General features: G+C 39.5%; 1 pseudogene; it reads left to right on the top strand.

Moving 5' to 3' along the window:
- The first annotated feature begins 14,139 nt into the window (after positions 1 to 14,139).
- LOC100757977 lies at positions 14,140 to 21,219 on the top strand (annotated as a pseudogene).
- The last annotated feature ends 1,392 nt before the right edge of the window (positions 21,220 to 22,611 follow it).

Below are 22,611 nucleotides of genomic sequence, written 5' to 3'. Positions count from 1 at the left end.
ATTACTGTTCATCATCAAAGGAAATTAGGATGGGAACTCAAACACAGCAGGAACCTGGAGGCAGGAGCAGATGCAGAGGCCATGGAGGAATGCTATTTACTGGCTTGCTCCTCATGGCTTACTCAGCCTGCTTTCTTTTTTATTAAAAAAAATATTTTTCATTTTACATACCAACCCCAGTTCCCCCTCCTTCCCCTTCTCCCACCCCTGCTCCCCCTCTTCCCACCATCCAGAACCATCAGCCCAGGGGTGGCACAACCCACAATGACCTGAGCCCGTCACCATCAATCACTGTCTTAGGGTTTCCATGGCTGTGAAAAGACATTATGGCCATGGCAACTCTGGAAAACATTTAACAGGGGCTGGCTTACAGTTCAGAGGTTTAGTCCATTGTCATCATGGTGGGAAGCATGGCAGCATACAGGTAGACATGATGCTGGAGAGGTAGCTGAGAGTTCTGCATCCAGATCTGAAGGCAGCAGGAAGAGACTGAGTCACACTGGGCCTAGCTTGAGCATCTGGAAACTTAAGACCTGCCCCCAGTGACACACTTCCTCCAACAAGACCACACCTACTCCAACAAGACCGCATCTTCTACTCGTGCCATTCCCTATGTGCCTATGGGGGCCATTTTCTTTCAAACCACCACAATCACTAATTGAGAAAATGCCCTAGTGTCTTGCCTAGAACCCAATCTTATGGATGCTCTTCTCAATTGAGATTCCCTCTTCTCAGATGACTTTAGCATGTGTCAAGATGACATAAAACTATCCAGCACAGATGGTATCTATGTTTCTTGAAAAGGAATGGCCCAACATGCTGAAAACATGACCTAAGAATTTTCGAGTTATAAAGCAAAGATCTTGGCCAGATGAGGTGGCACACACCTTTTATTAACCCAGCACTTGGGAGGCTGAGGCAGGTGGATCTCTATGAGTTCATGGTCAACATGATATAAAATAAGTTCTATGCCATCTAAGGCTCTATAACAAGATCTTAAAACAAAACAAAACAAAAAAGAAAATGAAAACATCTGAAATCTCATTATATGATCAATAAATGATATTTTAATGATAGAATAAATAATAAATAAAAATCGATTACTCTGGAATTAAACACAAAATTCAGAAAGCACATCCAGACAGTGGTGCACACCTTTAATCCCACAGGCAGAGACTGGAGGATCTCTGAGTTCAAGGCCAGCCTGGTCCACAGAGTGAGTTCCAGGACAGTCAGGGCTACACAGATAACCCTGTCTCAAAAAACCAAAAGTACAAAGTCTTACTCACTCTGTACTGATATACTTTTTTAGAATGGTGGTTTTAGGGTACTAGATTTTTAGACTTTTCAGTTTACCAGTTTTTAAAGATATAAGTTAGAATTTAGGTAATAACAGAAGTATAAAACAAAGCCACAATTATAGCCATAATATTAAGTTAACCTGTGAAAGACCAGCTGTGAAGAGAAAAAACACACAGCTTTTAGGGACCATTTACTGTAGCATGGTTTGCCTAAATTCCTAACCAAAAATATAATAGAAAGAAAAGAAACATAAAGGGCTACATCTAACACACCACCATTTAAGAGAACCAATTTCAATGTAATGAGTTAAGACCTGTCTCCAAACTGGTGGAAAGATATGATTCCTAAATCCCGAGGGAAATTAAATCACCAACTTTAAACAAAACAGCGTGAAAAAAATCAATATCTTGCAAAATAAAAGAATTTAGTTTTTAGTTTTATTTTTACAAAACTTCTATTTTTAGGACAGATACAGTGGCCTCAGATGCCACCATGCTAACAAATGCCCCATTTGGTAGGGAAATAGCCTGTTTGGCCTTGTGACTTCTAAAGGTAAACAGGGGGCTTGTATTTAAGTTATAATGTAGAACACTTCAAGTAACCTCATGCCAAAACGTCATATTTCTGAGGGATGCAAAGGTATTCAATAAAAAGCTTTTAAAGGCATATTTTTAAACTTGCAGCAGGAAAGCTTTTCTGTGTCAAGACAGTAATTCTTTTAACAGCATTGATCAAAATGTCATTCTTTTATGAGTGTACAATACCTTTTAATGGCATACAACAAGCCATTAGGGTTATACACCTCTGTGGAGCAGACAGCTTACTGGAAAAAAGGGAACATGGGCCAAGATAGCATCAGTAGGCTTATGCTCCTGATAAGGATCCCCCACCCTACATACACGCCAGCTGCATTCTAAAGTCTACAGCTAAAGTCATCCAAACATTCAATGTTCTCTCCCTGCACTTCTGTAATTCAGAAGCACTTCCACAGTGACATGGGCACTAAAGTCTAAAGGACATTCTTGGGGATGATGTAGGATGACCTTGAAACCGCCTCTTACCTGAGGCCAGAAAGAATTTATTCATGAACATTAGAAAACCATGAGGGTTTTATTTAATTCCTGGGGAAAGAAGAAAGTGATTTTTAAGAGAATGTTATGAGATGATCATCCATTTTTATTTACAAAATCAAACACTAAAGGAAGTACATCAATGTTATACATTGTTCTAACATGAAATCTGTCATGAAACCCTGACTAAGGAGTTGTTCATAAAATGAAGCTATTTAACGTCTTCTTAAAACAAATCCTTCTCTGTCAACAATTCATTTTCTAAGGTAAATTCTGAAATTATTTAGAAAAAGAAAATCACAAGTATACAAGATAAGTATACAGTGACAAGCTATCAAACTGCTAGATTCCTAACTACTCAGCAAGTAAATGCCAAACTATGGAGCAAAGTAAAAACAGAAAGGGAACCTGGATTCAATTCCTTAGTATACCTTAATTTTTCCTCAAGTATTAAAGGAAATGACTTAACATAAGTCAACTCCTAAGATTATAAAAATGCCCTATAAAGTGGATTGAGCCTTAATCTCTGCCTTCAGGTAACAATCCAATGGCTTCAGACAATCTAAAAAGTGTCACAAATTATAAAATCCTGAATTCAACCTTATAGACCACTAGGTGCATTTCAAAGCCTTTTTCCTGAAATCAGAGGAGTCTTCATCTAAAGGCATAGGGGTGTGTGGGTGTGTGTGTGTGTGTGTGTGTGTGTGTGTGTGTGTGTGTGTGTGTAAGAAAACAGTATGGGTGGGTGTACTGATACACACTTTTAATCCAAGTACTAGGGAGGCAGAGGCTGACAGATTGATTGGAGCCTCTGAGCCCTGCTCCCCACCCTACCCAGCTCACTCACAGAGTCTCTGAACATAGGAAAGGTGCCAACAGTTCTTGGCATCTATCACAGCTTCCTCCCCTGACACTGACAACCACACAAGTCCCTGCCTACATACTCAGCTTTTGACCATACTTGGGCACAAACCCAGCTTGTGGTGGACACATCATCACCCCTCACCTATAGTCTACAAAACTTTCCTGCCCTGACTCAGGTGTACAAATTCTCTGGGCTTGATCTCTGGAACCAAAGAACCTGCCTGGGAATTGCTTTGCTCAATATTCCTGTTATATTTTTTCAATTAAGCTTGATCTGGCCTACTATGTCAGTGGAGAAACTTATTGGGGGAGGGGGAGAGGACAGAAAACCTATTATACAGAGCTCTGTGAGTTAAGGGGCCAGTCTGGTCTACATAGTGAGAACTTTTCTCAAAAAAAAAAAAAAGATAGGAAGGAAGGAAGGAAGGAAGGAAGGAGGGAAGGAAGGAAGGAAGTGAACAAGAAAGGTCCCATGAATACATAATCAAATTCTACAATCAAACAGCAAATTCCATTTTGGGCTGCTTATAGGATCAGAGTATATAGACCAATTTCATCTCTGATTTAAGTTAAAATACAAAGTAAAATCAAAAAATATCTCCAAAGCATCTTCAAGTTGATAAAAAGTGGAAGAAATTACCAATCCAAAATTTAAATGAAAAAGGGATCTGGAAGATGACTTATGTGATAAATCTTCTTCTGCTTTGAGATACATGAGCAACCACTTTGATTCAAGCTATAGATTTTGTTTACTATGAGGAAAAGAAAACAAAAACAACTATCTTTTAAAAATCTAGTAGAGACCCTGCTCCCATGAGCCTGGAACCTCCAAAGTTTACTCTTCAATCTGAAGATATCCCAAGAGTCTGTGGGTAAAGGATGGTAAGGAAACCTGCCTGGCAACAGGCAAAGCAGAGGAAAACATAAAACATTCTAACTTACTGGTCAATCAAATATATACAACTCAAGCTCTCATCACCTGAATGAGTAAAACAAAAAGAATAACCAACAAGCACAAAGTGATGCAGACTGCAACAAGCATCATTTTCTGGTAAAACAAACTAAAAACCGGTGACCTAGGAGATTTGGAAGGCATCTTTAAAAACTGACTATGTAGTAACTAAAAGTAAAACTTAGGGCTATGGGAGATGAGTTGAGAACAGGCCATCCTTTCTAATGAAAGGCAAAGTAAATAGCTGGGTGTGGCAAAGCCTGCCTTTAATCCCAGCACTCTGAGTTCCAGGCCAGCCTGGTCTACTGAGAGTTTCAGGCCAGCCAGGACTTCGTGGTGGGATTAAGGTAAAATAGGATTATGCATCATTTAACAGGGCTGTATTCTGTGAAATGCTTCATTAGATGATTTCTTATGGTGTGAACATCAGAGTGCACTTACACAAATTAAGATTGCTATAGCATCACTAGGTAATACAAACTTGTGGGACTACTGTCATATAGTCAGTCTATTTCTCATCAAAAGAGATTTTATGCAGTGAGTCACTGAATGTGTCTCAGTCTGTTTTCTGTTGCTATAACTGAATAGCAAAGAACAGGAGATTATTAAAGAATAACTAGAGGTTGATTTAACTTGGAGGCCTGGAGGCTGAGGGTTAAATACATGGCAGAAGGTATTACGTGATGAAAGAGAGAACTGGAGTCACTCTTCTCATACGAAGCCACTAATACAACTAGGGAGGCACCATTCGAATGATACCATACTGGGTCTCAGGATAAGGCTCAGTGACTAAGAGCACTTGTTGCTCTCCCAGAGAATCCAAATTTGGTTCCCAGCCCCCATGTTGAGTCACTTACAAGCCCCTGTAACTTCATTCAGCTCCAGAAGATCTGATACCCTCTTCTGGCCTCTGCAGGCTCCCACATATAGCATTCACTCACATAGATACATACACAGACACAGTAGCCTTTAAAAGAGAGGGGGAGAGAAAGAATGAAAGAATGAAAGAGAGAGGGAGAAAGAGAAAGGAAGGAAGGAAGGAAGGAAGGAAGGAAGGAAGGAAGGAAGGAAGGAAGGAAGGAAGACAAGCGAATATATTTTACCCTAATTGCTCCCAAAAGATTCTGGAATTAAGTTTCTGGCATGTGAAGATTTGGTGGACACACTGAACACACAGGGACACAGAAATAGGTCTATGAACTACCAGAGAGCCACTGAAGTGGCCAAGACTCAAGGGACAAGGTTTTGAAAAAGGAAAGCACATAGCAGTAACTTAACTCTCTCCAAGCTGTCTGCTAAGCAGCTCAGGAGAGCTGTTCACAGCACCATGGGCTGAGGTAAGTGGGGCAGCTGTCGAGGTTTGGGACGTACCAGCAATAAACCAAGGCTGTACAACCAAAATGAAGCTAAGCTACATACCAGCTCAAATCCCTGACTGGATTAAATCCAGTTGTTTCTATTCCACCTACCTATCGAGAAAGATAAACCCTCTTTGGAAAAAGTTAATGTCATATAGAGCCTCAAAATATCACACCCAATGTCACATATTCAATTGACAACTACAAGACATTGAGATAAGACTGAAATAAGAGAAAACAAAGGAAACAGAATCATTGGAAATGCAGGTATTGCTTAAAATGCCTTTGACTAGGATGTTTAGGAAAATAAGACCAGTCTCCCATAAAACAATGACAAATACCTAAATCCAAATGTCTCCATATAACTTCCACAAAATATCCAACATTAAAATGGAATGGAAAAGCTAGAGAGATACTCAGTGTTAAGAGCACTTACTGCTTTTGTAGAAACCAAGGTTCATTTCCCTGCACCAACATGGTGGCTCACAACCATCCATAACTCCAGTTCCGAGGAGGTCCCAAATTCTCTTCTGGCCTTTTTGGGCACCAGGCATACACAGACATACATACAGTTAAAACACCTATTCACATAAAACAAATAAATCTGTTTTTAAAATAGAGCAGAATTTTTAAAATGGTTGTGATAAATATCTACAGCATAATTAAGAGGCAATACTACATGCAAGTGAAGAAAAAAAAAAAAAAAAAACAAAATCACATGGCCATCTTGGTAGCCAGAGAGGAGGGAGAAAGAGGCGAGGGACGGAGGATGGCAAATTCTGAGGTTGTGTAGAAAATGGAGAGGGAAGCTAGACTTAGAGATAAGATACAGAGACATAAGCTACCAGAAAGTGGGGAAATCCTAAGCAGATATATTATCTAAAGTAGATACTAAGAAAACAAACAATCTAAGTTAAACATGGTGGAAGCATCAGAGCCAACATCTCATCAAAAATGATATGCAGAGGGCAAGCAAACATGTGGGAAGATGCTCAGGAGCATGCATCTCTAGTAGCATTTGTTGCTTCCCTTGAAGCTGTGACAAAAGAGCTGACCAAGGAGGAAGCATTTGTTTTGGCTTGAGTGTTAAGGGAGTATAGACCATCTTAGTGGGAAGGTCACTGCAGTGGGAGCATGGGGCAACTGGTTTCATGTCCTCAGTCAGGAAGCAGGGATAGATGAGTGCTGGTATTCTGCTCACTTTCCCATCCTTTTTCTCTACCAAGGACTCCAGTCTATAAAGTGTTGCTACTGAATTTAGAGGGTTGCAAATTAAAACAAGCTACTACTACACAAATTCTTATCATATAATACAGAAATCTTACTACTTGGATTTACCCAAATGAGTTAAAAATATATCCACACAAAGACCTTCACAGGGATATGTATAGAAACTTTATTGTTAATTGTCAAAAACCTGGAAACAAGCAGAGCTCCTTTCAATAGGCTAGTGGATAAGCCATGGTATCAACAGAGTATTATTCAGCACTAGTAAATTACCTGTTAATCCATGAAAAGACATGGGGGAACATTCCACTATATTACTAAGTGAAAGACATAGGTTTGAAAAGGCTACATGCTGTATGATTCCAACTACACCACACTGTAGAAGAGACAAAACTCAAGAGACGAGGAAAAGATCCGAGATTTCCAGGGATTAGTGGGGAAGGAGAGATGAATATGTCAAGTCCAGGGTTTCTGGGGTATTGAACTATTCTGTGTGCTAATAAAGAGATGGATAGATGCCATTATACATTTATCAAAACCAATGGGCTATAAAACCTCAAAAGTTAGCTCTAATGTAAATTATGGACTTTGGGTGATAACACTGTGTCAAGGACATTCATCAGCTGTAAGGAGAGGGAGAAGGGATTGACATGTGAAGCAGGCTTGTTCCTAATTTGAACTAATAAAAAATTGTATCACTATGGTACAGAGTATGGATAGTGAAGGAGACTGTGCCTGCCTGGGAGCATGGGTACATGGGAATTCTATGCTTTGCTTTGCAGTGAGACTATGACTATTCAAAAACACGGTTGTTTAGAGGGCAATATTGAAAAGGAAGTGGGAATCCAAAGCAGGGGGAAGTAAGAAAGCATAGGTGAATATGATCAAGGTATGATACCTTGTAAAAAAAAAATACAAACTAATAATAAAGAGAAATTTTAAAATGAAAAAACTTTTTAAAATGAGTATATTGGGGGGGGGAGAACTACAAAGAGTCATATGTCCAAGCCATGGTTCCTATTTTGGCAAGTTTCCCATTTTCTTTTGCTTTTTCCAGAGGTGATGTACATCTAAGTGGATACTGTACCATGGTCTGACAAAACAAACTTTCAGGTCTTTATTCTTCATAACCATCAGGTGAGGACAGCAAGATATTCTAAGAAATAGGTAGAACAAGCCTTGTAATTTTATTTTACATATACTCACATAACACTTGGCATGTGCTAGACAGTTTGAGGAACTTCACAAATACTTCTTAAACACTCAACATGGCTAGTCGAAGTTGAACACTGAAATTCAAGTACAGAGGGACCTCAACAGTTAAGTGGAATCACTCTGCTTGACTAACAGGAAACTCTCCTCCTAAATACCGTCAGGCTGTCACCAAACAAGTCTATTACATATGGATAGTTTAGGTTGTGACTACAGCAGCTCTTCACTGATAATTAAACCAGAATCACCACAAACAGCCAATAAAATATAGAGGTGCTTCTCCAGCTAGCTACTTCTCCATCTTCTGTCCTGCTTTGTCTTTTCTTTCTCTCCTTTCTTAGTTCATATAAAGCTTGTGACCTTCAATATTCCTTTTGTGTGGGAAATGTGATAAATACATGTGACACACATATACACACACAAATAAGAAAATAAATGTAAAAAACTATTGAAAATGCACATGGAAATATACAACACTGGGAAGTAAAGGAGCAATTTAGTAGAAATGCCTACAAGGGAAGATTATGTCAAACAGATCCAAGAGAAAAACAAGAGAGCTATCAGTGACCAAAGCTAGAAACATCTATTTAGCAAAACAAAGTACTATTGGATTTAAAAATATATTCCATGACTCAAACCAGTTGCAACAGTATCCACCTGGATCCCAGGACTTAGAAGGTGGAAGCAGGAAGAAAACGAGTTCAAAGTACATGAGACCCTGTCATAAGACACAAACAAATCCATTATTCTATACTGATATCAATAAGTGGTAACCAAATAAACAAGGGAAACAGACTTGTCTTATGAAGAAAACTTGCAATTAATTTCTCTATTTCTTCTGCCCTTACAGGTAAGCCATAGCTCTCTGCTCCTAAAATGTGAACTGTAGAGATGGCATCTATTTTCCAAAGAATACATAATACAAAAATCAGGAAAAGACAGTGACTCTACAGTGGAGACATAACAAATATCAGCCAGAAGACTGAGGTTAGATAATGATGACAGTATGTAACTGTACAAAAATATGATGAAAATAGCACTTTACTTCTGTGCTCTTCCTCCCAAACCTAGAATACCATCCTAATAGAAACATCAAAAGAAGAAAAAAAGACAAATCTCAATAATGAGACAGTCTGCAAGACACTTCACTAGTACTCTTCAAAACATCAAGGTCATCAAAAGAAAAGTATGGTAAGGGTCAAGAAGGAAGTGCTTAAAGACACATTAATTCTAAATGCAGCATGGTGTATTAGATGGGACTTTGGGACAGAATAAAATGTGGACTTCATTACCTTTTTTCAGTTAATAATGAAATCAATAAAATTTCATTAAGTGAAATAAGACATTAGCAGTAGCTTTCAGCGTGTGTGAACTCTTTATACTAGCTTTCTAATTTTTCTGCATATCCCAAATGCTTCAGAATTTAAAACTTAACTGAAAAACTGTCTTACTTAAAAATATTTAAGGTATTTTTCTTCTTAAATACTTATTGTGTATGTATGAGTGCATGACAGGGGGTAACACACATGTCACAATGTGCACCTAGAGGACAACTTTGTGGAGTTGGTTCTCTCCTTCCATTTTTATTTGAGTTCCAGAGATCCAGGTCAGGTCTTCAGGCTTACTGAGCAAGTACCTTAACTTACTGAGTCTTCTCACCAGTCCTGAGATATTTTTTCATAATCTTGATTTCAAACAATTTGAGTATAATGTACCATTTTAAAATTGTCTTTTCAAGACAAGTAATTGCTATGTTGCCTAGTTTGGTCTTGAACTCCTGGGTCAAGTGGAAAAAAAAAAGTTTCTCTGATGAAATTTCTATTCCTTTACTTGTTAACACTTTTCCCATGTTCATGGAAGCATATTTGTGGTGTTTATTTTTTTAAATGGGTTCAGATTCCATTGACTGCCTTTTCTCCTATGCATACACTACATTTTACTCTTCCTTTGAGTGTCTAGTTTTTACTATGTTATAAATAGTTTGGGTGTTGCAGAAATTATGAATTAGGTTGTAGTCTTAAAAGAACATTAATAATTTCATTTTAATAGGCAATTAACTTGGTGGAAGTCAAGCACCCAATTGCCTTTCTTCTCTTTGGATCTCTCAGCTCTGCTGGCACTGCTTGAGAGCTGTGTAATGCAGGTCCAGTAGGCAGGGCAAGACAGGAGAGTCTTGACACAGAACTTACCGCTCCACCATTTGGGAACTGGCATTCCCTTGTGCTCTTTCCAACTGTTTGGAATATTCCAAGTCCTCAATCCAGTTGTCCATGCCAAGAAGTCTGTTAATATTCTATTCAAGTTTTAGCTGAATGATGTGTATCTACTATGGTCCACACACTGTGACAAAAAAAAATGTCATACAAACAGTAAAATCACCCAGTGCCAGTCTTATCCAAATGCATATACTGCAGTTTCTACTTGCTTTTGTTGTTTGTTTTTGTTATTCCCCATTGTAGTCAAGTAGTAAAATTGTATTTCCTTGCCAGGCTACAGTTGTTACCACAGAAAGGACTGTGAAAATAGGTAGTATGCTTCCTTTAACAGAAGCAACTGAAATTTTACCAGGAAAGGGAAAACTAGGGAATGGAAAATATGGGTCTTCTAGGCTAAGGAGGTGGTTCAGTGGGTAAAGTAGTTGCTGTGCACCTCCACAGAAGCAGGGTTGAAATGCACATCTGCTGTAACCCTAACACCACTGGAGTACAGACAAGCAGATCCAAGAGCCTTAATGGCTAGCCAGGCTTGCTGAAACAGCAAGCTCTGGTTCACTGGGAGACTCTGCCTCCAAAAATAAGCTGGAGAGTAATAGAGGGAGAGGACACCTAATATCAGCCTATACACATGCATAAGTGAACACCATAGACGTACAGAGAGGGGAGGATGAGAATATCTGAATAGCCATGTTGGCAAAAATGAATCCTGGTCCCTCCTATGCATAAAACTCAACACAAAATGTACTATCATCAATCTAACCATTAAAAAAAAAACCAAAAAACTAAAATATAAGCAGAAGAGGAAAGTGTCCATAATCGTAAGGCAGGTAAAAAATTCTTAGGGTACAAAATGAATAAACTTGAAAATGAATGGATATGGATCTCAGCGTCCATGTCAGGTAGCTCAAAAATCCCTATAACTCCAGCTCCAAGAGATCTGACATTCACTCTGGCCTCTGTGGAAATCAGCACACACATGCACACACACATAAACATAAACACAATCTTTAAGAATGGATAAATTACACATTATCAAAATAAAAATGATTCTAGAAATGATATCTAAAACATAAAGTCAAGTTTCAGATAGGTAGAAAATATTCAGAATATATGTAATTAACAAACTACTTTGCACCTTAATACAAACAAGTTAATAATATTACTTGGGAATGATGATAAAAGTTTCATCTTTAACCACTGGACTCATCTCTTACAGCTATATAACTGTAAAACTAGACCGCTTTGAAAGATTAGACCAATAACTCCTCCATCTAACACAGCAAGATTTTTTGTTTTTGTTTTCATTATTTGTATGTGTATATTGCCTGCAAATATGTCTGTGTACCGTGGTACCCATGGAGACCAGAAGAGGGCATCAGATTCCTGGAACTGGAGCTACAGATGGTTGTGAGCCACCACGTGGGTTCTGGAAACTGAACTTGGGTCCTTTGCAAGAGTAGCCAGTGCTCTTAAACTGAGTTATCTCTCCAAATCCTAGTACAGCAATTTTATCACCCTACCACCTTACTGTTTTTTTTTTTTAAATTAGGTTTTGTATCCTATATATATGTACTTATAAGAGATGACAATTTAAGTTATCTTTTCCTCCATAGTATAGGAACAAGAAATTTTAAAAAAAGGTTTCTTCAAAAAAGTAAATGATGGCATTTGGAGATATAGTTTATTTTTTATGATATAACTTTAACTTAAATTTACAAGAGTGTCCTTTGTTTTGGGTAATTCTTATCACACTATTGGAGGTATTTATAATAATTTGGCTGATCTTCAATCTATAATATCTCTAATCTACAATTTATTAATTAGATTTACATCATTATAATGAAACACCTAACATAGGCTGTGTATGAAGAATGGTATATTTTGGTTCACGGTTCTGGAGGTTCTAGTCCAAACTGGGCAGCACCACTGGTTTGGGCCTCTGGGAAGGGAGGCACAGCCAAGAGGGCCTATGTTTGAGTGAGAACTTAAATCTCTAGCCAGAAAATAGAGAAGACATGCCAGATCTCAAAACCCCTTGAAGGGCATGGTTTCAATAACCTACAGATGTACAGAAGATTTCATTACATCTCAACAGAACCAAATAGGATAGCAAACCTTTTAACATGTGGGATCTCCAAACAACAGCAATTATTTCTTTTTAATTAATTTTTATTTAAATTAAAAACAATTTTATTTTACATACCAATCTCAGTTCCCTCCTCTTCCCATCTTCCCTCCCCCCCACCAAATCTCCCATCCCATCCCCATCCACTCCTCAGGGAGGGTGAGGCCTTCCAGGGGAAATCACCAAAGTCTGTCACATCATTTGAGGCAGGACCAAGGCCCTATCCTGTGTATCTAGGCTAAGAGAGTATCCCTCCATAGGGAATAGGCTCGCAGAGATAAATACTTGTTCTACTACCAGAGGCCCCAAAGACTACCGAGGCCTCCTAACTGACATCCACATTCAGGGGGCCCAGTTTGGTCCTATGCTGGTTCCCCTGCTGTCAGACTGGGGTCCATGAGCTCCCACTTGCTCAGATCAGCTGTGGGTTTCCCCAGCATGGTCTTTGACCCATTTGCTCATCCCTCCTCCCTATCTACAACTGAATTTCAGGAGTTCGGCTTAGTGCTTAGCTGTGAATCTCTGCTTCTGCTTCCATCAGCTCTAGGATGAAGGCTCTAGGATGTCATTTAAGGTAGTCATCAATCTCATTATAGGGGAATGGCATTTAAGATAGCCTCTCCACTATTGCTTAGATTCTTAGTTGGGGTCATCCTTGTGGATCCCTGGAGATTACCTAGTACTACATTTCTCATTAAACCCATAATGGCTCCCTCTATTAAGGTATCTCTTTTCTTGCTCTCCTCTGTTCTTCCCCCAACTTGACCTTCCTGATCCCTCATATGTTCTCCTCCCCACTCCCCTTCCTATTCCTCTTACCTACCTCCCCCTTCCCCTGGGCTCCCAATTTATTCAGGAGATCTTGTCCCTTTCCCCTTCTCTGGGGTTCCATGTGTGTCTCTCTTAGGGTCCTCCTTTCTAGAAAATAAAATGCAACAAAGGAAAATCTTTACCTGAGTTTGGCGGTACATGCCTGTAATCCCAGCTACAGATGGGGAAGAGGGTAGGGCACTAAGGCAAAAGTTCTAGGCCTGCACAGGCTACAGAGTAAGTTCAAGACGGGCCAGATGTGAGTATGATACTTACCACTAACTACAATGTAAAAAAGAGGGCTTGGCCTGTGGCTCAGTAGAAGAGTCACATAGAAGGCACAAGGCCTCAGAGTCTGTCTCAAAAGTCACACACAGGAATATCAAGATGCATGACTAATATTTCAGGGTCTAGATCTCCCCTGATCTGTATATCTGTGTCTCTTAAGGGAACTAACACCACTTTTAAAATTCCAATTAGGCTTTCTCTGTCTTAGAGCCTAGTGATGATGAAGATTCCCAGTGCTCCTCTAATCCAAAGACACATGTGGTGAGTTGTCATGTGTAAAAAGCAAAGGAGAAACCTCTCTAATATCAAAAAACAAAAATAAAACCCTCTACTTCACTTTTCCAAAAGGGGAGGAGAAAATTAATATAGTAAAAGATATCAATTTTTACAATGATAATCAAGAAGTCACATCTTTGTAAAACATGTACAAAATATCTATTGCCTAAGTTGGGATCACACTAATTAAAATGTCTGCATTTACCCCTCCATTATATAGCAAGTATCAAGTTTAGCACTAATTAATAAAAGAACCCCTATCTTCCTTACTCACTAGGGAGAGGGTGATACCATTTTTTTGATGTGTTTTTTGTTGTTGTTGCTATTGTTTTTGATAAGCCAACCTTCCAACAACTTCAGTTCATCTTTAAAAAAAAAAAAGAGAGCGACAAATTACCCACCCCACCCCCTCCTAGTGCCTCAGACACAAGATCATTCATCAAAGAGCATGCATCCAAGAGCTGAAAGTCTATTACCCAAGATGATGAATGTGGACATGGATGAAGTTGATGCTGAAAATCAGGTGAAACTGGAAGAAAAGACTTGACTTATTAATCAGGTGTTTGAACTCCAACACACACTTGAAGATCTTTCTGCAAGAGTAGATGCAGATCAACTTGGCCCCTAAGGACCAAGCAACCCTGAGTCTGCTGAGATCGCTGGGCTACTCCTGCCCCAACTCAGGGCAGAAGTGAGCTGCTTCGGCACCTGCCTTGGGCCCGACTTCTGCCTGTCCACTCTGGGAACTCCCATCCTGGGGTCTGCAGGGAGATTGACTCAGTCCCTGAGAACCAAGCAACCCTGAGTCTGCGGACATATCTGTGCTAGTCCTGCTGCCATCCACATGGACAGCAAGTGCCTCAGACAGGTTTGCATCCACCATGAGACCCATCAGAGTATCAGACCCTCTTGAATCCACCGGAAGAGAAACTTGCACCCCTACACACCAGGAAAGGAAGAGACACTACCTGCATGCATTGGAAGAAGAGATGGGAAGACAACAATATAAGAACACATCCAACAATAGAAAACCAATATTATACCACCAGAGTCTAGGGACTCTACACCAGCAAGAACTGAACATCCTGGCATAGATGAAGCAGAGAAGAACAACCTTAAAAACAACTTCATGCAGTTGATAGAGACCCTAAGAGAGGAAATGAGAAAATCCTTCAGAGAAATGGAAGAAAAGACAAATCAAAAGATGCAAGAAATCAAGGAAAGTAAAGAAATACAATTAAACAGCTGAAGGAAACAGTTCAAGACCTGAAAACTGAAATACAGACAATATAGAAAACACAAACTGAGGGAATGCTGGAAATAGAAAAGCTGAGTAAACAATCAGGAACCACAGATGCAAGCATAACCAACAGAATAAAAGACATGGAAGACAGAATCTCAGACACTGAGAATAACCTAGAGGAAATAGATTCATCAAGCAAAGAAAATCTAAGTCCAACAAATCCTTAACACAAAATATCCAGGAAATATGGGACACCATGAAAAGACCAAACCTAAGGATAATAAGTATAGAAGAAGGTGAAGAAACCCAACGCAAATGGGGAGAAAACATACTCAACTAAATCATAGAAGAAAACTTTCCCAAACTAAAGAAAGACATGCCAGTGAAAGTACAAGAAGACATGCCAGTGAAAGCACAAGAAGCCTATAGAACACCAAATAGATTGGACCACAAAAAAAAAGTCTCCTAGTCACATAATAACATAAAACACCAAACATACAGAATAAAGAAAGAATATTAAGAGCAGCAAAGGGAAGAGGCCAAGTAACATATAAAGGCAAACCTATCAGAATTACACTGGACGTCTCCATGGAAACTCTGAAAGCCAGAAGGATCTGGATAGATACTCTACCAACTCTAAGAGAACATGGATGCCAACCCAGGCTACTGTACACAGCAAAGCTTTTTATCACTATAAATGGAGAAAACAAGATATTCCCTGACAAAACCAGATTCAAACAATACGTAACCACAAATCCAGACCTACAGAAAGTACTGGAAGGAAAACTCGAAAATAAGGAAGTTAACTTACACTCACAAAAACATAGGCAATAGATAATCCCACTTTACCAAAAGCCAAAAGAAAAAGGAGGGTAAATCCACACACAATACCACTACCAACAACAAATAAAAAACAAACAAGAATAAGCTCTCGATAGTCCTTAATTTCCTCAATATTGATAGTCTTAACTCGCCTATAAAAAGACACAGGCTATCAGAGTGCATACAAAGACAGAATCTATCCTTCTGCTGCATACAAGAAACACACCTCAACTTCAAAGACAGACATTACCTCAGAGTAAAGGATTGGAATAAGATATTCCAAATGGACGCAAGAAACAAGCTGGGGTAGCTATACTAGTGTCTAATGAATTAGACTTCAAACTAAAATCAAACAAAAGATGAAGGAGGTTATTTCATATTCATCACAGGAAAAATCCTTCAGCAAGAAGTCTCAATTCTAAGCATCTATGCCCCAAATACAAATGCACCAAGGTTCATAAAGAAACATTATTAAAACTCAAACCACAAATAAGACCTCACACAGTTATAGTGAGACACTTCAACACCTCACTCTCACCACTGGACAGGACCACCAGACAGAAACTTAACAAAGAGACAAAGGAACTAACAGAGGTTATGACACAATTGGGATTAACAGACATCTATAGAACATTCCATCCAAACACAAAAGACCTTCTTTTCAGCACCACATGGAACCTTCTCTAAAATAGACCACACACTTGGCAACATAGCAAACCTCAACAGGTACAAAAAAATTAGAATAACCCCCTGTGTTTTATCATAACACCATGCTTTAAAGTTAGAATTCAAAAACAACACAAATTGCAGAAAACCTACCAACTCGTGGAAATTGAACAACGAGAAATTGCACAACTCCTAGGTCAACAAAGAAATAAAGAAAGAAATTTAAGACTTCCTAGAATTCAATGAAAATGAAGACTCAACATACCCAAACTTATGGGACACTTTGAAAGCAGTACTAAGAGGAAAGTTCATAGCTCTAAGTGCTCACATGAAGAAACCAGAGAATAGTCACACCAGAGAGTTGACATCACAACTGAAAGCTCTAGAACAAATAGAAGCAAATTCACCCCGGAGGAGTAGATGCCAGGAAATAATCAAACTGAGGATAGAAATCAATGTAGTTGAAACAAAGAAAACAATTCAAAAAAATCAATGTAACGAAGAGTTGGTTCTTTGAGAAAATCAACAAGATAGACAAACCTTTATCCAAACTAACCAAAAGGCAGAGAACATGCAAATTAACAAAATAAGAAATGAAAAGAGAGCATAACAACAGACACTGAGGAAATCCAGATAATCTTCAGGTCATACTTTGAAAACCAAATTTTGTACTCCACAAAATTTGAAAATTTAAAGGAAATGGAGAATTTACTGGACAGATATCACTTACCAAAACTGAATCAAGAACAGATAAGCAACTTAAACAGGCCTATATCCCCTAAGGAAATAGAAGCAGTCATCAAAAGTCTCCCAATCAAAAAAAGCCCAGGGCCAGATGGCTTCAGTACAGAATTCTACCAGATATTCAAAGAAGAGCTAATACCAATATTCCTCAAATTGTTCAACACAATAGAAGCAGAAGGTTCATTGCCAAACTCTTTTTATAAGGCTACAACTACCTTTGTACCCAAGCCACACAAAGACACAACTAAGAAAGAGAACTACAGACCGATATCACTCATGAACATTGATGCAAAAATACTCAATAAAATACTGGCAAATCGAATTCAAGAACATATCAGAAAAATCATCAACCATGATCAAGTAGGCTTCATCTCCAGGATACAGGGTTGGTTCAACATACGAAAATCCATCAATGTAATCCACCATATAAACAAACTGAAAAAGAAAACCACATGATCATCTCACTAGATGCTGATAAAGCCTTTGACAAAATTCAACACCCTTTCATGATAAAGGTCCTGGAGAGATCAGGGATAACAGGAACATATCTGAACATAATAAAAACAATATATGGTAAACCAACAGCAAACATCAAAGTAAATGGAGAGAAACTCAACGCAATTCCTCTAAATTCAGGAACAAGATAAGGCTGTCCACTCTCTCCATATCTCTTCAATATCGTACTTGAAGTGTTAGCTAGAGCAATAAGACAACAAAAAGAGATCAAGGGGATACAAATTGGAAAGGAAGAAGTCAAACATTCACTGCAGATGATATGATAGTTTACATAAGTGACCTGAAAAACTCTATCAAGGAACTCCTACAACTGGTAAACACATTCAGCAAAGTGGCAGGATACAAGATTAACTCAAAAAAAAAAAAAAATCAGTAGCCTACTATATAAGAGGGCTGAGAAAGAAATCAGAGAAACAACACCCTTTACAATAGCCACAAACAGCATAAAATATTGTCGGAAGCCAAAGACCTCAGGGCTTGGCATGAGATCCTAGACAAGACTTGGCTAGCCACATAGTTATACATTAACCTTAACATAACAGCTCTTCAGAACCCAGCCCCCAAGAGGAACAACATGACCCAGTCCTCTACCCTACATTCCATCCGCTCATGAACTTTTTACCCTGCCAAACATCCTCCCTTTGTGGTTATCTAACTGCCTACACTAACATCTGGCACACAAACAACCCACTCTACCCCTCCCCATATCCTGCTCTACTGACAAACAACCCACTCTACCCCGCCCCATATCCTGCTCTGCTGACTATATAAGCTAGCCTGGGAAAAATAAAATTTGCCACTTAATCAGAATCCTGTCTTGTGGTCTTTCTTTCTGCATCTCTTGTCCCCATCACTCCTTCCTAGGACCCCCGGCCACAGGTTGATGTCCCATGGGTCGGGACAAAATATCTTGGGGTAATACTAACCAAACAAGTGAAAGACCTATATAGCAAGAACTTTCTTTAAAGAAAGAAATTAAAGAAGACACCAGAAAATGGAAAGATCTCCCATCCTCTTGGATAGGTAGGATCAATATAGTAAAATGGCAATCTTGCCAAAAGCAATCTACAGATTCAATGCAATCCCCATCAAAATACCAGCATAATTCTTCACAGACCTTGAAAGAACAATACTCAAATTTATATGGAGAAACAAAAGACCCAGGATAGCCAAAACAACCCTGTACAGTAAAGGAACTTCCAGAGGTTTTACCATCCCTGACTTCAAGCTCCATTATAGAGCCATAGTCCTGAAAGCAGCTTGGTACTGGAACAAAAATAGACAGGTAGACCAATGGAATCGAGTTGAAAACCCTGATATTAACACACACACCTACAAACACCTGATTTTTGACAAAGAAGCTAAAGTTATACAATGGAATAAAGAAAGCATTTTCAACAAATGGTGCTGGCATAACTGGATGCTGGCATGTAACAGACTGCAGGTAGATCCATGTCTATCACCATGCACAAAACTTAAATCCAAATGGATCAGATACCTCACCATAAATCCAGCTACACTGAACCTCTTAGAAGAGAAAATGGGAAGTACCTTTGAACAAATTGGTACAGGAGACTGCTTCCTGAACATTACACCTGTAGCACAGACACTGAGATCAACAATTAAGAAATGGGACCTCCTAAACTGAGAAGTGTCTATAAGGCAAAGGACACAGTCAACAAAACAAAATGGCAGCCCACAGATTGGGAAAAGATATTCACCAACCCCCATATCTGACAGGGGGCTGATCTCCAAAATTTACAAAGAACTCAAGAAGCTAGTTTCCAAAACACCTAATAATCCAATTAAAAAGTGGGGTACAGAACTAAATAGAGAATTCTCAATAGAGGAATCTAAGATGGCTGAAAAACACATAAGAAAGTGCTCAACATCCTTAGCCAGCAGGGAAATGCAAATCAAAACAACTCTTAGATATCATCTTACTCGAGTCAGAATGGCTAAAATCAAAAACACCAATGATAACTTATACTAGAGAGGATGCAGAGAAAGGAGAACACTCCTCCACTGCTGGTGGGAATACAAACTTGTACAGCCACTTTGGAAATTAGTATGGCAATTCCTCAGGAAAATGGGAATCAGCCTACCAACAAGATCCAGCAATCCCATGCTTAGGCATATACCCAATAGAAGCACATTCATACAACAAGGACATCTGTTCAACCATGTTCATAGCAGCACTATTTGTAATAGCCAGAACCTGGAAGCAGCCTAGATGCCCCTCAACTGAAGAATGGATACAGAAAAAGTGGTACATTTACACAATGGAGTACTACTCAGCAGAAAAAAACAACGGAATCTTGAAATTCGAAGGTAAATGGATGGAACTAGAAGAAACCATTCTGAGTGAGGTAACCCAGTGACAAAAAGACAAACAGGGTATGTACTCACTCATATATGAATTTTACACATAGAGCAAAGGATTACCAGTCTACAATCCACACTGCCAGAGAAGCTAGGAAACAAGGAGGACTCTAAGAGAGACATACATGGTCCCCTGGAGAAGGGGAAAGGGACAAGATCTCCTGAGAAAATTGGGAGCATGGGGGAAGGGGACAGGGAGCTAGGAGAATGAGAAGGGGAGAAGAGGAGGGGTGAGGAGGACATGAGGGGGCAGGAAGGTTGAATTGGGGGAAGAATAGAGGAGAGCAAAATAAGAGATACCATCAAAGAGGGAGCCATTATAGGTTTAAAGAGAAATCAGGCACTTGGGAAATGTCTGGAGATCTACAAGGATGACACCAACTAACAATCTAAGCAACAGAGGAGAGAATCTACCTTAAATGCCTTCCCCTGATAATGAGATTGATGACTGACTTATATGCCATCCTATAGCCTTCATCCAGCAGCTAGTGGAAGTAGAAGCAGACACCCACAGCTAAACTGAACTGATCTATAATCCAGTTGCAGAGAAGGAAGAGTGATGAGCAAAGGGGTCCAGACCAGGCTGGTGAAACCCACAGAAACAGCTGACCTGAACAAGGGGGAGCTCTTGGTTCCCAGACTGATAGCTGGAAAACCAGCATTGGACTGATCCAGAGCCCATGAACGTGGGTGTCAGTGAGGAGGCCTTGGAAATCTTTGGGGCCTCTTGTAGTAGATCAGTACTTATCCCTAGTGTAGGAATGGACTTTGGGATCCCATTTCACATAGAGGGATATTCCCTGAGCCTAGACACATGGGGGAGGGCCTAGGCCCTATCCCAAAGGATATGACAGACTCTGAAGATGCCCCTCCATGGAAGGCCTCACTCTCCCTGGGGAGCAGAAATGGTATTGGATAGGTAGGGTGTTAGTGGGAGGCAGGGAAGGAGGGGAGGGAGAGGGAACTGGGATTGTCATGTAAAACAATCTTGTTTCTAATTTAGATTTTTTTAAAAAGAGTAGATGCAGTTAAGGAAGAAAACCTGAAGCTAAAATCAGAAAATCAAGTCTTGGACAATATATAGAAAAACTCATGTCTGTTTCTAGTGTTTTTTAAACAGCTGATACAAAAAGCAAAAGGAAGTAAAGGGTTCACCTCCCTTTCTTATGTGGAGTTGCTGTTTTTTGTTTTTGGTTTGTTTTTTTTTTAAAGCTTGGATATGATCCAAAAGTTACAGTATCCTTTTCTTCCTTGAGTATTTATGAAGTTATTAGTTTATGAAAATGTGCAAATGTAGAGACTTTATAATTAAAATGATAGATATTTATGAAACTTTAAGATGAATGTTTTTTTCCAATTTGCTTATATATCTATAGGTTTAGCGCTGTCTTTTATCATATGCCTAACTAGTAAACTATACAAGAGAATAACCATGTTGTAAAAAGTGACCAAAACCATGTACTGAATGCACAGCTTCTGTACCTTGTCCATTATCATGTGCCTCTCCTCCATCTGCCTCTTCCTCCCCATAACCCTGACAGTAACTTCAGTAGTTGTCACTTCCCAGAGTAACCTGAACTGTAAACATGGTCCCCCTAGAAGGGGAAAGAGACAAGATCTCCTAAGCTAATTGGGAGCATGGGGGGGGTGGAGTTAGAAGAAAAAGAATGGGAGAAGAGGAGGGGAGAGGAGGACATGAGGAAGTAGGAAGATCTAGTCAGGGGAAGAATAGAGGAGAGCAAGAAAAGAGATACCATCATAGAGGGAGCCATTATAGGTTTAAAGAAAAATCTGTCACTAGTAAAATGTCTAGAGACCTACAAGGTTGACCCCAACTAACAATCTAAGCAATAGTTGAGAGACTACCTTAAATGCCCTTCTCTGATAATGAGATTGATGACTACCTTATATGCCATCTTCGAGCCTTCATCCAGTAGCTGATGGAAGCAGAAGCAGACACCCACAGCTAAACACTGAGCTGAACTCTGGAATCCAGTTGCAGAGAGGGAGAAGTGATGAGCGAAGGGGTCAACACTAGGGTGGAGAAAACCACAGAAACAGCTGACCTGAACAAGGAGTTGCTCATGGAACCCAGGCTGATAGCTGGGAAACCAGCATAGGACTGTTCCAGATGCCCTAAACGAAGAGGTCAGCAGGACAATCTATGGGGCCACTGGTAATGGATCAGTATTTACCCCTAGTACACAAATGAACTTTGGGAGCCCACTCCACATAGAGGGATAATCTCTTAGCCTAGAACACTGGGGAGGGTCTAGGCCCTTCTCCAAATGATATGACAGACTTTGAAGATTCCCCCATGGAAGGCCTTACCCTCCCTGGGGGGCAGAAAGGGGATGGGATAGGGGGTCGGTGGGGGGGCAGGGGAGGAGGGAAGGGAGAGGTAACTAAGATTGACATGTAAAAGAAGCTTGTTTCTAATTTAAATTTTTTTAAAAAGACAAAAGTATCTACACATAGTGTAGTCAAAAGGAACAAATGAGGCAATGATGAGTGTACAACACTCACCATTGCTATAGA

Source organism: Cricetulus griseus, chromosome 3, assembly GCF_003668045.3.
Source record: "Cricetulus griseus strain 17A/GY chromosome 3, alternate assembly CriGri-PICRH-1.0, whole genome shotgun sequence".
NCBI classification, from domain to species: domain Eukaryota; kingdom Metazoa; phylum Chordata; class Mammalia; order Rodentia; family Cricetidae; genus Cricetulus; species Cricetulus griseus.
Note: the sequence above shows the minus strand (reverse complement) of the source record. Positions and strands in the feature narration are given on the sequence as shown.